The sequence below is a fragment of the Callorhinus ursinus genome, unplaced genomic scaffold, assembly GCF_003265705.2.
Source record: "Callorhinus ursinus isolate GAN/ISIS: 27379988/994484 unplaced genomic scaffold, GSC_fseal_2.0 scaffold25, whole genome shotgun sequence".
Lineage (NCBI taxonomy): Eukaryota > Metazoa > Chordata > Mammalia > Carnivora > Otariidae > Callorhinus > Callorhinus ursinus.
The window spans coordinates 8,170,424-8,192,762 of record NW_027397087.1 but is presented as its reverse complement, the minus strand read 5'-3'; the positions used below and the strand labels follow the sequence as shown (position 1 = coordinate 8,192,762).

At 39.2% G+C, this 22,339-nt stretch overlaps 1 protein-coding gene across 2 annotated transcripts in view; it reads left to right on the top strand.

Annotated features, from left to right (window-relative positions):
* The first annotated feature begins 494 nt into the window (after positions 1-494).
* Positions 495-22,339, top strand: part of INO80 (INO80 complex ATPase subunit) — a 133,004-nt gene continuing 111,159 nt past the window's right edge. Inside the window, exon 1 of one of the 2 annotated variants that reach the window (XM_025883691.2) lies at positions 495-905. The gene's annotated coding sequence lies outside the window, so the exon portion shown is untranslated. The remainder of the gene's footprint in view (positions 906-22,339) is intronic. The other variant, XM_025883689.2, reaches the window with a different exon arrangement.

The window sequence follows — 22,339 nt, the reverse complement described above, 5'->3', positions numbered from 1 at the left end:
GGTCTTGGTCCCTAAGCCGTAAAGAGGAGCCCAAAACTGTACTCTTTTGAATGAGCGGCTCTAGATAGGCACTTTCCCAACGATGTACAACGCCGCCCAAAGCAGCCAGAAACAGGATAAAATATCATAACCGAGCCTAACCTTTCCCTCGTGATCTCAACGTTCAGTGACTAGCACCCTCCCATCGCCTGCCCGCGGAAACGAATATTCCCAGGATCCCGGGCCGTTTCGATTGACGTTACTTCCGGGGAAAGTAACCTTTCGCCTGCGATTGCAGGACTGGAGAGGTCTCGCGACATTTGCTCCCGCGAGATCTGCTTGCTCACTCTAGCGATGACATCCTCCTCCTCCTCCCCGTCGCCTTTCGGCAATCTTCGCCAGTCCCAGCCCCGACCAATCTGCACTCGGATGGCATGGATCAGGGTCTCCCCCCGAACCCCAGTCCGCACTGGGCGTCAGGCAGCAGCGGCGGGGTGCGAGCTGCACGAGGCCGACGGCAGCGGCACTACGGGAGGGCACGGGCTGGCGACGATCTGTGAGCGTGGGCGGGGCGGGGGTAAGGTAGCTGAGTAGCGGCTCGATTGTTCTGGCCTGGCTATGGCGCCTCTCCTCCCCCCCGCCATGGCTCCCCGTGTCCCTGCTCCGCTCCTCTCAGTGAGTGAAAGTGGCCGCCGCCGCCGCCGGCCCAGCGCCCGCAGCCGCCTCAGCGCCGCCGCCATCTTGGGGTCCCAGGAGCCGCCGAGGGAGCGAGATAGGAGCGTCCACGCCCAACGCAGTCACCGTCCCCCGGCCTCAGAGAGCGAACCGCGGCTCCACCGTCGGCGGGGCGACCCCCCCCTTCGGACCCCGCCCGCACCCCGCCCCCCCTCCGCCGCCGCCGCGGCGGCGGGGCCCGGCGGCCCGAGGTGAGGCGACTAGACGTGGGCGGGCGAACGGAGCGGGGGGGTTGTGTAGGCCCCGTTGCGCCCCTCTCTGCGGGCGACGACTGGGCCGCGTCTTAAAGGGGCCGTCGCCCCCGGCCCTTGGATTTGTTGGGGTTAGTGGGGAGGATGGGTGTGGACACTCCCCGTAGGGTTGGGACCTCAGGGCCTTGGGCCTCGTCCTTTACCCTCTCATACCTCTAGAGACCCGGGGTCACGCGGTGACCTCAGATAGCCGAGGAAGCCCGTGGGGCGCCCACACGTGGGGAGTGTGTTAGACCAGGTGCACGTGGGACCCGGTGGGGCGGTGTCGGGCTAACACGTGTGTGGGTTTGGGGGTGGGGTGGGTCAGGGCGGGGGCTGGTTGAGCTCGAGTGGGAACCCTGTGAGGGCTTTCTCTGTTTTCTTAAACAAATGAGATCTAAGAGCTTGATAGTATGTCAGTTTACGGGGAGCAAGTTGGGATATGGGTAAATGGTGTATGTTGCTTGTTGGTGTTAGGTGGGGACAGCCTAACACGTGCACATACTTAGGAGTGTGTAGGGGACACCCATTATGGTCTTTTAGGCTTTTGTAGAACGTCTAGGCAAGTGTCATCCTATTTTGACATTCCTTCTTGAGCTTGCTGATGAAAACTGCTACTTCCGTAATCAGCTAGGGTGAAAGCCCCCTACAGTTTAGGAGTGATAGAGCCCAAGAAGGCACTCTGTTTTAGTTTACAGCCAACTATGCCCGAATTCTTTGATTCATACACTGTCTAGTTTCATGTTCGAGTACTTGTTGGTAGAATTTGGAGATGGAATTAGTAGGTTGACTTCTCTAAAATCACAGGTAACCAGCTTACTTTCCAATCAGTGACTTTCATGTTTTTTGTTCCCAAGGAGATTTTCATTGTGGTTTGCTAGTGGCTGCGTTTTATTTTTAACAATATTGCAATATAATTCACATACCAAAAGACTCACCCTTTTTAAGTGTACAGTTCCGTGATTTTTAATATACTCATAGAGTTGTACAGCTTTCACCACGATGTAATTCATCACCCCAAAAAGAAGCCCCCTTAGCAGTCACTCCCCCATCAGCCCTTCCCCTGGCCTCTAGCAACCACTAATCTATTTTCTGTTTTTGTAGATTTGCCTATTCCGGATATTCCGTACAAAGGGAATCATACAATATGTGTCTTTTTGTGACTGGCTTCTTTCACTTAACATGCTCTCAAGGTTCATCCATGTTGTAGCATGTGTCAGGACTTTGTTCCCTTTTGTTGCTAAATAATATTCTGGTTCCCTTTGTGTTTTATGCTTGAAATTCTCAAGCTTTTCCTTTAAATCAACAATTTGAGATTATTGTATGTGGTAAAAGTCACATGCCTACTAGATAATAAAATGAATTTGTGTTTTTAGGGTTAAATTCTCTTATTTTAGTTTACTGTGTTCTTTTCCTCTTTAATTTGTTTCAGAAGAATCCAAACTAATTTTTAAAGATCCGTGTCTTTTAATAGGAAATAACTGTAAGGAGCACAAATGTGATTAGAAAACTTTTTGACTAATAAACACATTTTGAGTACATCAAGGTGGAAATGTGATTAAGTCTAAGCAACAGACCATAAACTATGGTATTATAACTTCACTTAATAAGAGTTAGTCGTAGTATTACCAAGGAATGGTATCATAACAGCTTTTGATTGCTATTACTTGTGTAGACATAGGGTTAGGGAGGGAAAAATGGACACCCCTCTGCCCTTCAAAAGATTAAAACTGGTTTGGGGATTTAACATGTCAACATACAAGTTTACACAAAATATAAATGCTGGGATGCAGTGAATTTTCGAGAGATTGGAACAGGATAGGGTTAATATACTTGGAATTTGGGAAAATAAGTGAAGTTGATGACAAGTTTTAAAGTTGAATCTTAAGCATAAGCATTTTGATATGATAGGCTGTAGCATGCGGAGGGTGAGAAGAACAAGTTGCTAATACTTACTAAACACCTATTATGGACACTAATTCCAATCCTGAGGGCCCTGCTCCCACCTAATACCATCATCTTTGGAGTTAGGATTTCAACATATGATTGAGGGGAGCACAAACATTCAGACTGTGGCTGTACATTTAAGTTAGGAATTCAGCTATAGAGCGTTGGATTCACTTGCTAATCATGATGCGGTAGGTTTGCTTAGGGTTGAAAAGATCACAAAGCTTAATGCCTGGCTTTAATAAGTACATAAGAGAGATTTCTATATATGTTAGGTCAGCAGTATGAGATTAGTAGTAGTAAATAGTTAACAAGTTAGATACTAAAAAAAGTCAGTTGGGGCTAAATGCTATCCATATTTTTAATGGACTAAAAGACCCTGAATCAACTGTGTGACATGCTTTTATAAACCTTCACTACCAGGGATTGAGATAGCCTGTGTGATGGTCTATAAAGCAGGGGGGTTTTTTTGTTTTTTTTTTTTTAAGTAGGCTCCATGCCCAGCGTGGGGCTTGAACTCACAACCCCGAGATCAAGGGTTGCATGCTCTACCAACTTGAGCCACCCTATAGAGCAGGGTTCTTAATGTCTTTTATGTGCCCTGGACCCCTTTGTAGTCTAAAGAAGCCTGTGAATGCCTTTTCAGAATATGACATTTAAATGTATAAAATACAGTTCACATATTTAGAAAACAGTTTATGATGTAAGAAATTTCCTTTTTATTACTGAATTAAATAACTAGTGAAAGTCTAATATTGTTGGGCTGTGCTGCCTACATTCAGAATTGAAGGAAATGCTAACTTCAGTTACCGGTTGGTGAAAATAAGGATGGAAATTTTTTCCATCCGACTTTATGGACACATAGCTAAGTGATTTCATATGGGGCAAACCAGTGGTTTTCTAACAAGAAGAGGATTATTGACTCTTAAATTCATGTTCACAAGAACATGAACATGACTTCTTATGGAAGGAGCAAGGGTAGTTTAGGTAAGGGGAAACCTGATAGTGTAATGGAAAGACATTGTTTTTAGGCTAAAAAAGATTGAGGTTTGAGTCCCACTTACCCATTGGGTAAGCTACTCAACTTTTTTTTTTTTTTTTTAAGATTTACTTCTTTATTTTAGAGAGAGCGTATACTTGGGAATGTGAGGGGAGGGGCAGAAGGAGAGAATCTTCAAGCTGGCATGGAGTCTGACACAGGGCTTGATCCCAGGACCCATGAGATCATGACCTGGGCTAAAACCAGGAGTCAGACGCCTAACCAACTGAGCCACCTGGGTTCCCCAAGCTATTTAACTTTTTTGAGTTTCACTTCTCCTTATATGTAAAATGGGGATAATGATTTTCACTTCTGAAATTAAATGACATATTAACTATAGAACCAGCATATTGATGAATGTTGGTTTATTTTTGTCTTTGAGGAAATAAACACAACCACAGACCATGACATACATTTAGTTTTGATTTGGGAGAAGGGAAACTATTTGTTAAACAACCTGTGTGGCATATAGGATCTGCTCAGGGTATTCAAGTATAGAGTGCATCTTTTGGTAATGGTACTAAAACTTCTTGTGAAAGAACAAATGAGATACTGTCAGGTTTGCATGTGACAGCTAGCTCTTCTATGTAAGACGTTAGTAATTAAATAGAATAAACTGTGGGTAAATCTTTCTTATTTTTGTGCACGAACAGAAAAATGGCTAGTGAACATCAATATGGTAAAAAGAATGTGCGGGTCACTTTATTCCTGAGAATGTTGCCTGAGTGTTGCCGGAAAGCCAATAAAATGTTAGTCATTCCCTGGAGAGGTATGAAAAAGAAAGTATAAAAATGGACTGCATTATCTTGGTACAAAACCACAACACATCCACTCTTAGACTATAGAATGGATTCCAATTATTTCACCTCAAGGAAGAATAAATTAAGCTGGAGGGAAGTTTCCAGAAAATGGCAGTATAAATGATGAAGGCAATGGTAAGGCTTTCACGTGAAGATAAAGAAATTCGACTCGATGTTGGAATGATGAAGACTGGGTTGGACTGTGATTAAATTAAATTGAATTAGGAAAAACATGAATTATAATCCTGGAAAATTAGAACTAGCTTGAAAGATGAATATTGTTTGACAGGTGTATAATGAGTGGTTTGTTTATGAAACTTATTAGCACAGAAGGTGGTTAAGGCTCAAGAACAAGCCAGACACAATGTAAGGGTTACAAAGCCAGAGACTTTTGTGATCCAGTCCTAGTTCATTTCAGGTCAACAAACCATTTAATGATGCATGTATCTAATGGTTTATGAAACTCCTTACTTTGTTCATTCAATAAATACTTATTGAACACCTAATGAGTGCTTTTTGACCCTCCCAACAACAATTTGTTGAGCATCTGCCACACTCAAGGGACTGTGGTAGACTCTGGGGATGTACAAGTGAATTAATCCAGGTGTATGTGTATGCATGGAAACTACAGAGGGGCTCTACAAAGGTAAACACACGGGTTATGCAAACTCTAGGTGCCATAGAGAAGTATGAACCTAAATATTCTTTTGAGTTGCTGATATGAATTAGTAGTACTTAGTTTTTGTGTTTGTTTTTTTAAGATTTTTATTTGTCAGCGCGCATGCACGCGAGAGACCACAAGCAGGGGGGAGCAGCAGGCAGAGGGAGAAGCAGCAGGCAGAGGGAGAAGCAGCAGGCAGAGGGAGAAGCATGCTCCCCGCTGAGCAGGGAGCCCAATGTGGGGATGTGGGACTTGATCCCAGGACCCTGGGATCATGACCTGAGCTAAGGCAGCCACTTAACTGACTGAGCCACCCAGGCATCCCAGGTTCTGCATTTTTTTTTTAAAGGATTTTATTTCTTTATTTGACAGAGACACAGCGAGAGAGGGAACACAGCAGGGGGAGTGGGAGAGGGAGAAGCAGGCTTCCCGCTGAACGGGGAGCCTGATGTGGGGCTCGATCCCCGGACCTTGGGATCATGACCTGAGCCAAAGGCAGACGCTTAACCGACTGAGCCACCCAGGCACCCCAGTTTTTAGTCTTTTTAAAAAAAGTTTATTGAGATACTGTTTTCATTTGTTTAAAGGCCGTAATCTGCCTTGTTAACAGAAGCATTGTAATCCAGTGGCAGTGTATTATAGCTGTGCCCTTTCCAGGTCTGAGAGCCAGGTTACCTGGGCTTGAATTTTAACTCTCCCTCTTACTAACTTTCAGACCTTTGGAAAGCTATTTAAGCTTCAATTTCTTCATCTATTAAATTAGGAGAATAATTTACCTACTTCGTAGAGGATAACTGTGAGAAATAAAGAGTGCATAAATGAGTAATTGCTTAGAATGGTCTCTGGCACATAGTGCTGTCAACAAGTATTAGCTATAATTAAGAATACCATTTTATTTTGACAGTTTAATTAGTTTAAAGTTTTAGTTTATAAAGTATTGAAATCAGAACTTTTTTGAGTAGAAAATATCTCATATCTTTTTCTTAGATAAGGTGGGGAAAAATATACGAATAAAGAAAATAGTTACAACGCATTAACCTTTGTGTAGATGTCAATAGACATATCTTTCTATTAGAAATATCTATTAGATGTCAATAGAAATATCTTTCTAGTTAAGATAACTCAAAGAGGTGGTATTCCAACATTTAGTTCAGTGTCTAAAATGTTTCTGTCTTGGATGTTATTCTAATGTTAGTAATAGTTTGCCTTTTTTAGGGTCATTCTTAGAATGCAATAGTTGACCCAAGCTCTAGAGCAGGGCTTGGAAATGTTTTCCTGTAAGTGGTCAAATAATAAATCTATGTTTTGCTGGTCATACCTTCTCTGTGGCAGCCACTCAACTCTGCCCTTCTACAATGTGAAAGCAGCCATGGTCAATATGTTTAAGTGAATGAGTGGGACTATGTTCCAATAAAACTTTATTTACGGACACTGAAATTTTAATTTCTTATAATTTTCACGTGTCATGAAATATCTCTTCCCCCCCCCTTGTTTAAAAATGTAAAAACCATTCTTACCTATCAAGAATACAAAAATGGGTGGTGGGCTGGATTTGACATGCGGGCCATACTGTCCTGACTCCTGCTCCAGAGTCTTTACAATTCCCTGGCTAGGTGATCTTCCGCAAGTTAGTATGAAGCCTTAATGTCATTGTTTTTTCTTGAGATTGTATTTATTTATTTGAGAGAGAGAATGAGTGGTGGGGAGGGGCAGAGGGGGAGAGGGAGAGAGAGAAGCAGACTCCTCACTGAGCAGGAAGCCTGATGCGGGGCTTGATCCCAGGATCCGGAGATCATGACCCCAGCTGAAGGCAGACACTTAAACAACTGAGCCACCCAGGTGCCCCCTTAATGTCATCTTTTAAATGGAGATAATAGTATCTACTTCATGTAGTTGTTAGGAATAAGATAATGTATGTTAAATGCTTAGCACCATCCCTGACACAGTGTTTAATAAATGCTATATATATAATTATCTAATTGAACCCCCTCATTTTGCAGTGAGGCTCTTGGGACCCTGAGAGGATAGCCGATAGTCCTAAAGTCTATCTGTGGCATGTCAATAGCATTAAAGTCACAGCTTTTTATTTACTTCAGCTTCTCTATCCAACCATGTTGCTTCCATCAAGGATTGTAGTACCTTGTAATTTACTATTATTTTTTTAAGTAGGCTCCAACTCACGACTCTGAGATCAGGAGTTGCATGTTCTACCGACTGAGTCCACCAGGTGCTCCTAGTACCATGTAATTTAGTTAAAATACTGCTTGATAAAACTATTCTATTGGATACTGTAATGGTGGATATGACATTATGAATTTTTCAAAACCCATAAGGCTTTACAGCACAAAGTAAACTTTAATACGTACAAATTAAACAAAAATCATTTAGGAGGTGGAGAGGTCCCAGGAAGGAATGCAGGCTGTGACAAGAAAATCTAATTGTATTAGAAGTGTATGAAATAACCTTACTGAAAAGGGAAGAAGGGGTGCGCTCACCTAAGTAACCTTGGAAATGACTGGAATCTAAGACAAAAGGAATTTCACATAAGCACTGTAATCTAATTGATAAAGTTGTATCCCATGAAGGTGCAGGTTAATTTTGATACTGTTATATATGTGTACTGCAATTGAACAATTAGTAAATAGATAGTAAGAGACAGGCTTCTCACTGTTAGAGCGTGAATTTACAGATAAGTAAGGAGAGGAGGCTAGAAGAGTTCATGTGGTAATATATGAGAGTTGGGAACATGAGCATGAACTCATGTTTCAGCTTAATACAGATGGGTACATATTGAAATACTTATATATGTGTATATGTGCTTGGGTTTATACCCACACACTGTGCTGTATCAGCTGAGGTTAAAAGAAACCCAGGAAGGACTAACACCTAGTACCCAGATGTTAGTTTCCAGTACCATTACTTAATACAAGGATCCAGAGCTCCTTGGAGAAGCTGATTCTAGGACTGGGCAGGAAATATACAAGATGAGCCTGAACATCTTGTAGTACCAGAAAGTAAGGAAGTGCTCTCACAACAACCACCCACCGCCACCACAACACAACAGCCCCTGTGTTTAGCGCGGCATGGCAGAGGAGCACCGGAGCCAGCCAAAAGTGCGCTCAGTGGCCGAAACTGGAATGCTGTGAGCAGCAAAATAAGCTAAGCAGTATTGGATTATAACCCATAATAGAAAATCAATATTTTTGAGTCTAAAATGCTCTAAATAAATGGTTGAATAAATGAATATACTGTTTGGAATACTGCATTAGCATAGTTTTATGTCCTGGAGCCACTGGTTTGCTTGAGGTCGTTCAGACAATACCGGAGTTGAAGCGTGTGGGACTTTGGAGTCAGACTTCTTGGATTTCAGACCTGGCTCTGACACTTCTGACTGTGTGACCTTGGGCTGGTTACTGAAGCTCACTTTCTTTATCTGTAAAATGAAGGTGATAATAGTGCCTAAGTCATAAAAGGATTAAATGAGTTAATGCATATGTAAGGTACATATGCATATAAAACATTTGGCACATGGCTTTTTTTAAAAAAGATTTTATTTATTAATTGAGAGAGAGAGCATGAGCCAGAGGGGGTTAGAGGGAGAGGGAGAAGCAGGGATTCTGCTGTGGACCTCAATCCCAGGACCCTGGGATCAGGACCTGAGCTGAAGGCAGATGCTTAACTGACTCGGCCACCCAGGCGGCCCTGGCACATAGCTTTCAATAGAATATGTATATAGCCTCCTTATTACAGTAGTATTTGATAGAACAAGATAAAAAAATTTGGAATCCCACTTGGAATTGTTTGTAATGGAGTCTCCCTCCCTACCCCCAAACTTCTTGAACAGAGGAAAAAGTCTAACTTCAATTTTTTTAAAAAGATTTTATTTATTTATTTGACAGAGACACAGCGAGAGAGGGAACACAAGCAGGGGGAGTGGGAGAGGGAGAAGCAGGCTTCCCGCTGAGCAGGGAGCCCTATGTGGGGCTCGATCCCAGGACCCTGGGACCATGACCTGAGCCGAAGGCAGACGTTCAACGACTGAGCCACCCAGGCACCCCCTAACTTCAATTTAACAAGTGTTCATTGAGGGTAGTTTGATGTACACATACCTGCCTTGCTCTAATTGACTGTATCGACTGTATAATGAGAGTAAATATATTTAGTGTTAATAAAATCATTCCATATCTAAGTGACTGAAATGTCTAACGAATGAAAAGCAAGATCCATTTAGTATATAGTTCAACTTGTGCTTATTTACAGATGGTTTATCCCTGGGATGAATTACCTGAACTTTGATTTCTCAGGCTTCTTTGGAGAACATAGTTCAAAACAACTGTTTATGTGTTCATTTTCAAAATGAAAACTGCCTTTTAGTATAGGAAGACTAAATATAAAAGTGAATTTTGGAACATTAGCTGTTTATGGATACACTTTTTATTCTCAATAATAACCTTTCACCATCACTTTTGTAATAATGGAGGATTAACTGTATGGAACTGATAGCTAAAATTTCCCAGCACTTTGTGAGGCATCTCTCTTTTTCACAAATAACTATTAAGCAAGCTAATGTTATCTTCCCTTTGTTGAGGAATGAAATGAGTTCTCACGTTCTCTGGGCTGCTGAGTTTAGTCTTTTAATTTCTCTTTTCTTTGGGAGCATCTTTTTCTCAGCTGCCTCATTCCCTAGAAAAGGTAAGCATTTTCATGGATCTAGCTGTGAAATTTGTTTGAAATAACTGGTTCTTCAGTAAGAGATCTTCAGCTTTGTTTTCAAATTTTTAACTTGGTAAATTGTTATTAAATGAGTGCTTTTCACTGCAAGACTTAAGAAAATATAACCTAGGGACCTCTAACATAGCATAATTTAAAAACAGTATTTTTTTTAAGTTACCACGTGGAAAGGTCCATTAGATACCTCAGGAAACAGTTCTTCCTCCCTTTTGGATTTTTGATTTAGTAATATATGAACGCTAAATGCTTAATAAATAAGGATTAAACTTGTTTGACCAAAGGTTCTGTCTGTAGTATGTCTTATAGAACTCCAGAGAGGCAGTTGTGCTAGTAAAGATTATTTCTTTTATTACTTTTTAAGACTTTATTTATTTATTTAACAGAGAGAGCGAGAGAGAGCACAAGCAGGGGGAGCAGTAGAAGGAGAGGGAGAAGGAGCCCGATGCGATGCGGGGCTTGGGGCTCGATCCCAGGACTCTGGGATCATGACCTGAGCCGAAGGCAGACGCTTAACCGTCTGAGCCACCCAGGCACCCCTATTTCTTTTATTATTCTGATATGATGTTTTTGTGCCCTATCTTGGTGAAGATACTCTTCTAGGAAGTTGAAATGATACTTTCATAGAGGAGAGCACATGCATTATAATTGATTTTTTTTTCATCTTTGGTAACATATTTCATTTTGCTATAATAGTCCAGTGTCATTAATGAACAGTAGGGAGGGGAAAATGTGGATAAGCATTTTTTTCTTCCTCACAGTATGCCTTTGAGGTAGGCCAAAATATTTTCTTTGCCATTTTTGAAATTTATGAAAGAGCTATCCTTTTTTAGCCAGGAGTTCTTCATTCTGTTTAAAATACAGGTATTATTATTTCTGAAACTTTGTGTTTTGGGTAAACTCTGGGCTTGTTAATTTGTTAGACTGTACCCATGCTATTATAGAGATTCCTTTGAGCAGATTTGGTTCTGGCCTGCTTGTAGAGGGCTCCGGTCAGCCCTTGTTCCTTGAGGACAAGGTCTTTTCCTCAGTTAGTGTCTGGTATATAGTAACCTTTTAGTGAATATTCAGTGGTCTGAAAGCAAAGTTTTGGTTCAAGAATCAGCGCTTTGTGATTTATTTCCTCATTTGCCATGTGCTAGGTTGACCAAAAATTTATTGTTCAACTGTGGATACTTTTGAAAGTGAAGGGTGAGGGACTACTAGTAATTATGCTTAGGACAGTGAACTTACACGGTCTTGAGCAAACCAACTAGGAGTTGTGGTGACCCAAGTCAGGAAGTGTCTTTGTTTTTGTTATAGCAGGCTGGTGGTAAAGAATTGGGAATTCGGTGTCACCAGCAATAGATCTGAGTTCTAATTCTAGCTTGGGCAAATTATTTAGCTTAACTAAAATGAGAAAAAGATTTGAATTGTGAGGATTAAACAGGCTAGTATTACTCTGAAAGCACATAGGACAGAAAAGCCTCTCACACTGGTGTGCTCTTATTCAATGTAGGGGGTCCCTTGTCTTCTCTCATCATGGCATACTAGTTTCTGCTCTCAACTGAGGCTGGCTTTGAAAGCTTTTTTAATGGTTAAGATTAACTGAAACATTTCACTAAAACATTTTAGTGAAGGCAGGAATGTTTTTCAGCTAAGCCAGTGAGCTTATTTTTTTGTTAAATTGTGTAATATGGTGAGCAGGAAATGAATGTGCTATGAAACCTAATTACTGTTACTCTTCCTCAAAATATTCATGAAAAGCTTTTTTTCCCAATTATTTTTTACAGAATTGCTGAAAGATACTTTAATAGTTTCATTTTGGCAAAATAGTCACTTGTAACCCTTATTTCAATTCAATGGATTCATACAATTTTTACTGGTTAGGGAAAAAATGATTTAAATGAGAATTTCATTAAGTTTCTTATCAATATTTATACTGTGCAGAATTATGTTTTCTCTTCGGGTATTTATTTCCCCCCCTGTATTTTTTGATATTTTGCTAATTGAATCAGTTTTAATTGTGATTTTTAAAAAAGAAAACCAAAGAAAAGCAGTTTTCATAGACTTTGTGCCTTATTAGTATAGGCATCCACACTGTGAACCAAAGGGAAGTATTCTGGTACCAAGACTTCCACCTGCTTCTGGTATTGCATGCGATTCCTTATTTACCAAACAGCAGATAAGATAATATTGAAAGACCTAGGTTTAAGAACAGTCACAGCAATATAGATGCAACTAAGAGAAATGGGGATTACTTAGTATACATTAAATTCTTGCTTCCTCTTAAATATTGGAGAGTTAGGGAAGACACTCTTGTTTATCAAAGGAATAGTTAAGCACAGCGTATGTTATGTGAGCTTTTAGTATCTACCTTAGCCTGGGTACTGGAAGATCACAAAGAAATAACTTTCAAAGCCATGGCTGGAAGTTGGATCCTAGTTTGAGCTGCAAAAGAGAAAGTGTACCAGGATCTTTTGGAGTAAATCTGGGTGGCCTTGGAATGCCTCAGACTTCCATGAGAATCCTGATAAGGTTATGACATTTGTGTTAGAGGGAATTTGTACCTTTATTTGGTATAGAGTTGCAAATGGAGTCACTTAGCTTGATTACATATTATTTGCATTGCCCTCTGCAGACTGATTTTTTTAAATATCCTTGCAAACTGATAATAAAACCAAGCAAAGAATGATTAACAATTTTTTATATAGAAGTCTTTAATTTTCATTAAGTCAGTTTATCAGTATTTTCTCTTATGGTTAGTGCTTTCTGGGTCCTAAGAAATTTTTTTTAATTTTTTTATTTTTATTTATTTATTTTTTTAAAGATTTTATTTTATTTGACAGAGAGAGACACAGCGAGAGAGGGGACACAAGCAGGGGGAGTGGGGAGAGGGAGAAGCAGGCTTCCTGCTGAGCAGGGAGCCCAGTGCGGGGCTCGATCCCAGGACCCTGGGATCATGACCTGAGCCGAAGGCAGACGCTGAACGACTGAGCCACCCAGGCGCCCCAGAAATTTTTTTTTTTAAAGATCTTATTTATTTATTTATTTATTTTGGGGAGAGAGAGAGAGAGAACAAGAGCGGGGCGAGAGGCAGAGAGAGAATCCCCAGCAGACTCCAAGTTGAGCATGGATCCCAATGCAGGGCTCATTCTCATGACCCTGAGATCGTGACCTGAGCTGAAACCAAGAGTTGGACCCTTAACCATCTGAGCCACCCACGCACCCCTGTGTCCTAAGAAATTTTAACCTACTCCAACTCAAAGATATGTTCTTAATGTTTTCTTTTAGAAGCTTTATCATCTTAGCTTTACATTTAAGTCTGTGATTAATCTTTCACTTCATTTTTGTATATGTGTATAGGGTAGGGGTTTGAGGTTCACTCCCCCAAACCCCCAAATAAGAGTTTCCAGTTGTTTCAGCACCATTTCCTGGAAAAACTTTTCTTTCCCTGTTGGATTGTTTCTCAAGAATCGGTGTGACCATGTAAGTGTGGGTCTTTTTCTGGACTCTGTTCTGTACCATTGGTTTGTCTGTCCTTAGGCCAGTGCACTATACCATCTTGATTACTGTAACTTTTAGCAAGTCTTGTAATCAGATAGTGTGAACCCAGTTTTGCTCATCCTTTTCAAACTTGTTTGGACTATTTTCCTTTTCCATATAAATTTTAGGCTGAGCTTGTCAGTTTCTTCAAAAACCCTTTCGGGTATTGGATTGGAAATCTATAGATAAGAGAGGATATATAGGAGAGAATTAACATCTTAATAATAATGAATATTCCAGTCCTGAACATGTAATAATAGTAACACGTATGTCTGATAAAGGAATTATATCTATAATGTATGACTTCTGTAACTCATTTGTAAAAAGACTACAGCTTTTTCAAATGTGGTCAAAAAACTTTAACAGGTATTTCGTAAAGGGAGTTATATAAATATGGCCAATAAGCGTGTGAAAAGGTGCTCATCAGTCATCAGGGATGTAAAAATTAAAATCACAATGAGATACCATTTTAACACCAAGTGTTGGCAAAGATGAGAAGCAACTAGAACTGCTGTTCATTGTTGATGGGAATGTAAAATAGTAGAACCGTTTTTGGAAAATTGTTTGGTGGTTTGTTATAAGGTTAAACATGTATCTACCTGTGGCCTAGCAGTTACATTCCCAGGAATTTACCCAAAGTGAAATGAAAACCCAAATATCCATCAATAGGTGAATAAATAAACTGGTTATATTCATTTTTTTAAAAGATTTATTTATTTTATTTGACAGAGATACAGTGAGAGAGGGAACACAAGCAGGGGGAGTTGGAGAGGGAGAAGCAGGTCTCCTGCTGAGCAGGGAGCCCAATGTGGGGCTTGATCCCAGGACCCTGGGACCATGACCTGAGCCGAAGGCAGAAGCTTAACAACTGAGCCTCCCACGTGCCTGGTTATATTCATTCTTGTAAAGGAATCTGATTCAGTAACGAAAGGTAGTGAATTCCTGATGCATACAGTAATATGGATGAATCTCAAAAACATGCTTAAAAAAAGAATCCAGACACAAAAGTGTATGTGCAATATGATTCCCTTTTTCTAAATATCTAGAGCCTACTAGAAATTAGTTAATCTGTGATTATAGACTTCAGGACAGTGATTGCCTCTAGGGTAGGAGCAATTGACTGGGAAGAAGCACAAGCCTGAGAGAATTTTCTGGGGTAGTAAGCTATTCTTATTTATCTTGATGGGAATATAAAATAGATATATGTATGCATATGTCAAAACTCATCAAACTATATATTTAATATTTGTTTCAATATATAAGTCATACCTCAATTTAAAAATCTTCATAATTTTTCATTTGAAAAAATTACATGCAGTACATGGTAAGAATTTTGCAAAATACTGGAATTAAGAAATGGAAAATAGAGGTCACTCTTAGTCCAATTGCCAGAAACAAACACCGTAAGTTGTTTGGGATGTAACTTTCTAGAGATTTTCTAGTCTTACAGTGTAATGGTTAAAGATGAGGGCTTGGGGCGAGCTCTCCCTCCACTCAGTGGCAAGTCTGCTTCTCTCTCGCTCTCTGACAAATAAAATCTTTAGGGGCACCTGGTTAGCTCATTCAGTTAAGCTTCTGCCTTCATGATCTCGGGATCCTGGGATCAAGCCCCGCATCGGGCTTTCCGCTCAGTGGCAAGTCTGCTTATCCCTCTCCCTCTGCCCCTCCCTTTGTGATCTCTCTAGCTTTCTCTCTAAATAAATAAATAAAATCTTTAAAATAAAATGATGAAGGCTTGGGAGTCAGATTATCTGGATTCAAATCCACATTCCCTGTTAAATTGTATGACCTTCAGCAAGTTACTTAAAATGTGTAAATAACATGGTTCCTCATCTGTAAATGGGATAATAGTAACAATCCCTTTATTTTTTACTTTTTTAAAAATTTAAACTCAATTAGCATAATCTTCACTTTTTAATTTAAATTCAATTAATTAGCATAATAGTAACAATCTCTTTAAACAGAAAATTGGGCGAGTTCTCTTCCTAGAGGTCTTACACTACTGCTCAAATTTTGTAAGAACCCTTTGTTTGACGTTTAAATTGGCAAACTGTTGTAAACATTTTTCACAATTTATCATCTTTTTTTTATCTTTATTGTTTTGTCCCGTGCAGAAGTAATACATTTTTAACATGTTTATTGAGATACAATTCCAAGTCTGTAAAGTTCACCCATTTAAAGTATATATGGTTGGGGCGCCTGGGTGGTTCAGTCAGTTAAGTGTCTGCCTTTGGCTCAGGTCATGATCCCAGGGTTGTGGGATCCAGCCTGGCTTCTGGCTCCCTGCTCAGCAGGGGAGCCTGCTTCTCCCTCTCCCATTGACTGCCAGTCCCCCTGCTTGTGTTCTCTGTCAAATAAGTAAATAAATATAAATAAAAAGGTAAAGTGTATATGGTTTTAGTATATTCATTGTCTTTAGTATATTCAGTTGCAACAACCACCACAGGCTTAAGTTTAAAACATTTCCATCATCCCAAAAAGGAACCCCTACCTATTAGCAGTCACTACTCATCCTGCCACTGTGCAGTGCCACAGTCTGCACCCCCCCCCCTTTGCAACCACTGATCTACTCTGGAGTTGCCTTTTTCTGGTTATTTCTTATAAATGGTATCTTACAATATGAGGCCTTGGTTGAGTAGCTTATTTACCTAGCATAATGTTTTCAGGGTTCATCTGTGTTGTAGCATCAATCAGTATTTTGTTGCCTTTCAGTTGCCAAGAAATATTCCATTATGTTGATATATCACATTTTATCCATTCATCATTTGATGGACCTTTGGGTTGTTTCCACCTTTTGGCTATTGTGAATGTTGCTATGAAGATTTATGTCTAAGTTTTTTTGTGGACTTAACATTTCCATTTGTCTTGGGTATACCTAGAAATTACCTATGGTAACTTTATGTTTAACCTTTTGAGGAACCGCCAGACTTCTCCAAAATGGCTACACCATTTTACATTTCTGCCAGAAGTATAGGAGGGTTCCAGTTTCTCCACATCCTTGTCAGCTCTTCTTATCTTTATTAAAATCCATACTAGTAAGTGCTAAGCATTATCTCATTGTGTTTTTTGATTTACATTTCCCTATGGCTAATGATATTAAAACTTCTTTTCATCTCCTTGGAGAAATGTTTATTCACATTCTTTGGCCATTGAAAAATTAGGTTACTTGCCATTTTATTACTGAGTTTTAAGAGTTTTAAAAAAATACATTTGGGATATCAGTACCTTATCAGATAGATGATTTGGAAATCTTTCCTCCCAATTGTTGGTTTTCAATTTCTTGATAGCTTTGTTTATAGCACTTTTGATGAAGTCCAATGTACCTATTTTACCTTTTGTTGTTTTTGCTATTGGTATAATAATACTTAAGAAACCATTACCTTATTCAAGGTCATGAAGATTTACCTCTCTGTTTTCTTCTAAGAGTTTTACAGTTTTAGCTCTTAAATTTACATCTGTGATCTCTTTAGGGCTAATTTTTGTGTATAAAGAAGAGATCCACCTTCATTTTTTTGCATGTGACTATCTAGTTGTCACAGTACCATTTGTTGAGAAGGCTTTTCTTTTGTCATTGAATTATCTTGACAGGCGTGTTGGTAATCAGTTGACTCTAAAGGTAAGGGTTTATTGTTTGGACTCTAAGTTCTGTTCCATTGATCTATGTGTCTAGCCTTACGTCCTAGCACACATCTTTTTTTTTTTAAGATTTTTATTTATTTGAGAGAGAGAATGCGAGAGTGAGTGAGTACATGAGAGGGGGGAGGGTCAGAGGGAGAAGCTGACTCTCCGCTGAGCAGGGAGCCCAACGCGGGACTCGATCCCGGGACTCCAGGATCATGACCTGAGCCAAAGGCAGTCGCCCAACCAACTGAGCCACCCAGGCACCTTAGCACACATCTTAACTACTGCAGCTGTGTAGTAAGTTTTGAAATTTGGGAGTTTGAGTCCTCCAGTGTTCTTCATTGTCAAGATTGTTTTGGCTCTCCTAAGGCCCTTGCCCTTCCATATGAATTAGGATCAACTTGTCTATTTCTGTAAAAAAAGCCAGCTTGAATTTTGATAGGTGTTAATTTAATCTATATACCATTACCTTCTTCAGAATATTAAATCATTTGATCCAAGAACCATAGAGTGACTTCTCATTTATGTAGTTCTTTAATTTTTTTTTCAATAATGTCTTGTTTTCAGTATATATGTCTTGCAGTTCTTTGATTAAATTTATTCCAAAGTGTTTTTCTTTCTTCCTTTCTTCCTTTCTTTCTTTCTTTTTCTTTCTTTCTTCCTTTTTCTTTCTTTCTTTCTTAGTATTTTGTTCTTTTTTGATGCTATTGTAAATGGAATTATTTTCATTTTATTTTCAGACTGTTAATTGCTAGTATATAGAAATATTGATTTTTGTATATTGGTCTTATAGGCCTGCAAGATTACTGAGCTTATTTGTTAGTTATAATCATTTCTTAGTGCATTCTTTAGGATTACCTATCTACATATAGGAATCTGTAAATTATAGTTTTACTTCTTTCCAGTCTGGGTGATGTTTATTTTAATTTGTTTTGTTTTCCTTTCTTAATTACTCTGGCTAGAACTTTAAGTACAGTTTTGAATATGAGTTATGAAAGTAGACAACCTTGTCTTATTCCTGATTTTAAGGGGGATAGCATTCTGTCTTTCACTATTAGAATGATGTGTTTATTTTAAGTGCTCTTTATCCAGATTGAGGGAGTTCCCTTTGACTTCTAGTTTGTTGAGTGCTTTTATTTTTAAATGGTACTGGGTTCTGTCATTTTTCTGTGTTGAGATGCTCAAGTGGTTTTTATCCTTTGTTCTATTAATGTGGTATAGTACATTGATTGATTTGCAGATGTTCTACAGACCTTCCATTCCTAGGATAAATTCTACTTGTTAATGGTGTATAATTCTTTTTATATGTTGCTAGATTTAGTTGTTAATATTTTATTGAGGATTTTTGTTTCTATAAGGGATATTAGTCTGTAGTTTTCTTGTGATGTCTTTGGGTGGCTTTGGAATCAGTGTAATGTCGGCCAGATAAAATGATGTGGCAGTTGTTCTTCTTCTGTGATCAGGAAGAGTTTGTGAAGGATCGGTATTAATTCTACTTTAAATGTTTGATAAAATTTACCAGTGGAGCCATTTGGCCTGGGCTTTTTTTTTTTGTGGGAAGTTGGAAACATTAAATTTTATATGATCATCAGACTACTTGTTTTTTGTTCTTTTGGTCATAAATACATAGAAGGATCTTCCATATCCTAACCTGCTGTTTCTTCATCAAAGGTGTAGATATTTGTAACTAATGTAGACATTAGGATTGACCAATTCCTTATATGACATTTAACATGGTCTTATACTCATAAATATTCATTTTTTCCTGAACTCCCCTGGCACTTTATCAGTACATCCTTAAAGTAACTTCTCAAGTATGCTTTTTATTGTTATTTATGTTTGAGTCTTACCTCCTCTATTAAACTGAATTCTCTGAAGGAAATACCTCTGTCTACTCTGTGCTTAGAGTTCAGCAATTGAATGGCTGAGTGAATGAAATGTTACTCTAGTGTTATGTGAAAATTACATCTCACTTCTTTTTGGTATTATTTCCATCCGTTAAAATATTATGAAGTTCATTTATTTGGCCTGGTCTTGCTATTTGTACTACAGTTCTGCAAATTATCAGTGTAACCTGTTGATCTGATTCAGTAGATCACATTCAGTCATAACGGGTTTGGGCTACAGAGTGTCTGAGTTAAAGGGGAGCAGAGGTGAGAAATTGTTATTTTGTTCCCTTAATGTTTGGCCTTCTGTATAAGCTAGAGCCCATAACCTCCTACAGGCTATCTTTAGTCCTGCAAATTTCAAGCTATGTAGTTTGGGGGTGCCTGGGTGGCTCAGTTGGTTAAGCGTCTGCCTTGGCTCAGGTCATGGTCTCAGGGTTCTGGGATCCAGTCCCACATTGGGCTCCCTGCTTTTCCCTCTCCTGGTACCCCTCTCTTGCCCCCCCCTCCCGGCTCGTCCTCACTCTCCCCTCCCCAAATAAATAAAATCTTTTTTTTTTAAAGATTTTATTTATTTATTTGACAGAGAGAGACACAGCAAGAAAGGGAACGCAAGCAGGAGGAGTGGGAGAGGGAGAAGCAGGCTTCCGGCTGAGCAGGGAGCCCAGTGTGGGGCTCGATCCCAGGACTCTGGAATCATGACCTGAGCCAAAGGCAGACGCTTAACGACTGAGGCACCCAGGTGCCCCTAAATAAATAAAATCTTAAAAAAAAATGTACATTTTAAAAAAGCTATGTAGTTTGTAAGAGCTATACTTTCATTCAGGCTTTTCTGTATTAGTCTTGGCAAGTTTAAGAATTACTTCTTAAAGGCATATATAATTGAACTCTTTTTAGATACTTGACTGAATCAGTGATGCTCCATCTGTTCGTCTCTGAGCTACTTTGATAGGTATTTTGCCAAAAAATAGTCAAATAAGTTTCGAATTCCTCTTGGAGAGAGACTGAGTACATTAACATATTGAAGACTAAAAAATCTTACGCCTAATGTTAATGGCCTTTAATATTTTTTTAATGTTAATGGACATTTGTTAATATCTTGATCTAGTATTCAGAGAGGCAAACTTTGGGAAATGCTTCTATAAATGGTATAAAACCAATTTTGGGCAGTGTCTATAAAGAGAATCAGAAGTGAAAATAGAGTTAAGTGTGGAAAGTTTAAATGTGTAAGTCTTAGGACAAATACTTGTTAATGGCCATCATTGTAATTGTAGTACTTTATGAGATGGTCATTATATGTCACATTCTTACCATTGCTATTAGGAAAAAAGATTAAGTCACCCCCTCTCTATTTAAAAATTAAAAAAAAATTTTTTAAACCAAACTAAAAACTGTTAGTTTAAGCTACCATTTGAACAATGCTTCCTAGCTCATCTCCATCCAGAGATAGGGTGGCTTTCTCTCCAAGTAATTTTAATTATCTTTGTTAGGCTTTTCATTTGAAAGAAGATGAAAATCCTATCTTGGGTAAGAATTGGCACTTGGTGCAGGTATCCTTCAGATTCTTGCCTAGAAGTAGTACCTAAATCTCCTCTTACCTCCCAGTATTTTTCTAAAGCTTGACAAGTTTTTATGTAGGATTGCCTGAAAGATTTTCAGTACATGTATTCTCCTGTTCAACAAGTATGGATAATGAATGATTGAACCCATTCTGCTTAACTTTCTGTTACCTGAGTTTTTTATCTTTTCATTTGTTTTATTTAAACTTTCATCCCCAGGGGCTCCTGGGTGGCTCAGTTGTTAAGCGTCTGCGGCTCAGGTCAGAGTCCTGGGATCGAGCCCCGCATCAGGCTCCCCGCTCAGCGGGAAGCCTGCTTCTCCCTCTCCCACTCCCCCTGCTTGTGTTCCCTCTCTCACTGTGTCTCTCTCTGCCAAATAAATCAATAAAATCTTTAAAAACAAAAAACAAAAAAACTTTCATCCCCAAAATCATGTGTCCAGGATAGAAATAGAGCCCTATGGTCATGGACTATATAGATTGTCTTTATGTAGGATGTAACATGAGAACTAGAGTTTTATAGCATTGACCTTTGACACTATGCATAAAAAAGCAAATTAATACGGTTATTTGTAAATATCAGAACCAAATAGATTGATGAGATAGGGACTCTTTGCTCAAATAGTATATAGTATAGAGTTTAGTAAGGGAGATAAGGCATGCATGTATACAGTAAGTAGACTGTAAGATCATATAAGTGCCAGGCTTTCTATAAATAACCATTTAGAACTTCAGAGAAGAGAGAGAATAGTCTTAGCTAGGAATAATCTAAAAGTATTTCCTGCAATGGGGTGTTTCATTTTGTCTTTGAAGGATTTTGGTTTAACTTGGTAAGACTTCTTATAGAAACATTATTCATAAGACAAGGGCAAGACAGCTTCCATAAAGACATAGCAGTAACTAGAGAGTGAAAAGCAATCAGTCCAGGATTACACATGGACACAGGTAGGGAAATATGATATATCTGAGTGTAATTCAGAAGCGGACACTTTACCATGGATATCAAACTGTAATCAGGGCCGCTGAGGTATGATCAAAGTCCAGTTGAGGATTACCGGGATTAAAGAGACAGAGTTCGGGGTATGGACCAGGGTATGGACCTAACAACATATATTAATAGTCCTTTCATCCTTTGAAATTGGCAGTATGACCCTGTGTTCAATGAATTTTAAAGAGCTCTTCACTTGAAGATTAGGATGGGTCTGACAGGAAGTTAAGAGACATCTTCAAGGTATTCTTAATTTATCTGGAGTATAGGGGGATAGTAAAAGATTAAATTGGAAAGGTAACTTGGAGCCCGATGATAAAGGTCTTGAATTGCAGAGGAATTTAGACTTTATTGAATTTTGGAAGCGAAGTGGAAAGCAGTGAAGGGATAACATAATCAGAGTGATGTTTTGGGAATACTGATCTGACAGTCGCTGCAAGGATGGATTAAAGTGAGAAGAACCTAAAGGTGGGAAGCCAAATTAGGAAGCAGTAGTCTAGGGGTGCAATAAGAACCTTAATGAAAACATTAATAAGAGAAGGACAGATTCTAGACATCATCCCTAAAAGAAGAATTAACTAGACATTGAGACTGGTTGGGTGTAAAGAGAGAAGTAGAAAAGAATATAAAAACTGATTCATA